Below are 2,606 nucleotides of genomic sequence, written 5' to 3'. Positions count from 1 at the left end.
AAGAGGAAACTCTTGTTCTTCAAAGATTCAACCACCATCGAGAGAGGGGTTAATCTATGAGAATTGTGTGGTGAATTTGAGGAATGAGCCACATAATTCAGTTTAGAGTTCATCCTTTCATGATTTCCTTAATCAATATACCTTGGTTAGTATGTGAGATGTAACTTTCCTTGGTTGAGATTATGGGAGTTGTGTGGCTAGATTAGAATTGAGCTTCATCTCTTCTCATGAACAACTAGATCACGAGAGTGGCAATTGGTTATGTTGAGAGAAATTGAATCACCAAGAGATTGGGATTCAATTACCCACTTGCCATGGATCTATACCCATGATTGAGAAGGAATTGATCAACATCAATTCATGAGAATTTGCATCTCTGATCCCTAATGATCCTCTCCATCATTAATTCTTATTTCTTTTGCTCTTAGTTGTTTGAACACCCATCACCCCATCTCCCTTTTACATACGTGCAATTTATTTTTCTTGTCATCTACATTCTGTCTCTTTATTTCTTGCTCTTGCTCTTATGCTCTTTAAATTTCTGCAACCTTTAATTCCTTGCAATTTATCTTTGATGCCATTTAAGTTTCTTGCATTTTAAGTTTCAGTTATTTACTTTCATTTTATTTCTATATTCCCGTTCTTTGAATTCCTTGCCATTTAAATTCCTGCAATTATGTTCAAAAGTCACAATGCTCATAAAACCAAAACCATGTTTGCTTGACTAAATTTACCATTTAACTAAAGTTGCTTAATCTACCAATCCTCGTGGGATCGACCTCACTCTAAGTGAGTTTTACTACTTGATACGACCCGGTATACTTGCCGGTTGTACATGAAATCTTAATTTTTACGTATCACCTATTCTGGCGTTAAACGCCAGAAACAAGTTGCAAGCTAGAGTCAAATGCCAGAAACAAGTTACAAACTGGCGTTTAACTCCAAGAAAAGTCTCTACATATGAAAGCTTCAATGCTCAGCCCAAGCACACACCAAGTGGGCCCGGAAGTGGATTTCTGCATCATTTACTTATTTCTGTAACCCTAGTAACTAGTTTAGTATTTACTATTGTACTCATATCTTTTGGATCATGTTCGATCCTGGGATCAGGTCTTGGTTATTCTGGTTCCCTCTCTGGGGCCGAAGCCAATGAACACCAAGTTTTTGGCGCTGTTGTCGGGGATTGTTCGAGTTTGGACAACTGACGGTTCATCTTGTTGCTCAGATTAGGTAACTTTCTTTTCGTTTTATTTTCAAAAAAATCTTCCAAAACTTTCCTTCTATTTTTGAAAAATTCTTCAAAATTTTTAAGAATGAATTCTAGAGTTTCAGATGATACTTTCATAATCACAAGAGCCATTTTGATTTTCATCAATTTGACTATTGTATGTAATGTCTGCTGAAACTTGGCTAGCCATGTCTAATCCTTTTAGACTGAAGCTTTAGACTAACATTGCATGATTCCTGGAATTCCTATTAAAAAAATTTGAATTTCTTATTTTCTTTTTCCTAAATAATTCTCGAAAAAAATATAAAAAAAATTTAAAAACCAAAAAAATATTTTGTGTTTCTTGTTTGAGTCTAGTGTCAATTTTTAAGTTTGGTGTCAATTGCATGTTTTAATTTTTCTAAAAAACATTTTGAAAATTCATGCTTTGCATTCTTCATGATCTTCAAGTTGTTCTTAATGAGTCTCCTTGTTTGATCTTCATATTTTCTTGTTTTGTGTCTTTTGTTGTTTTTCATATGCATTTTTGCATTCATAGTGTCTAAACATGAAAAAACTCTAAGTTTGGTGTCTTGCATGTTTTTCTTTTCTTGAAGATTTTTCAAAAATAAGTTCTTGATGTTCATCATGATCATCAAAGTGTTCTTGGTGTTCATCTTGACATTCATAGTGATCTTGCATGCATCATTTGTTTTAATCCAAAATTTTTATGTGTTGAGTCATTTTGTGGTTTTTCTCTTTCCTCATTAAATTCTAAAAATTCAAAAATCAAAAAATATCTTTCCCTTATTCTCCTCATAAATTTTGAAATTTTGGGTTGACTTAGTCAAAAATTTTTAAAATAAGTTGTTTCTTGTTAGTCAAGTCAAGATTTCAATTTCAAAAATTTATCTTTTCAAAATCTTTTTCAAAATCAAATCTTTTCTTTTTTCTTTTTATTATTTTCGAAAATTATTTAAAATTAATTTTCAAAAATCTTTTTCTTAATTTTATCTTTTATTTTCGAAATTAATATTAACAATTAATGTTTTGATTCAAAAATTTCAAGTTTGTTACTTTCTTGTTAAGAAAGATTCAAACTTTAAATTTTAGAATCATATCTTTTGATTTCTTGTGAGTCAAGTCATTAATTTTAATTTTAAAAATTAAATCTTTTTAATTTCCTTTCCAAATCTTTTTCAAAATAAATTTCAATCATATCTTTTTAATTATATCTTTTTCAAATCATATCTTTTTCAATCAGATCTTTTTCAATCATATATTTTTAAAAAAAATTGATTTCAAAAATCTTTTCTAACTTCTTATCTTTTCAAAATTGATTTTCAAATCTTTTTCAATTAACTAATTGACTCTTTGTTTGTTTTACTATTTCTTATCT

Source organism: Arachis stenosperma, chromosome 9 (assembly GCF_014773155.1).
Source record: "Arachis stenosperma cultivar V10309 chromosome 9, arast.V10309.gnm1.PFL2, whole genome shotgun sequence".
Lineage (NCBI taxonomy): Eukaryota > Viridiplantae > Streptophyta > Magnoliopsida > Fabales > Fabaceae > Arachis > Arachis stenosperma.
The sequence above is the reverse complement of the archived record's forward strand: the minus strand, read 5'-3'. Positions refer to the sequence as shown.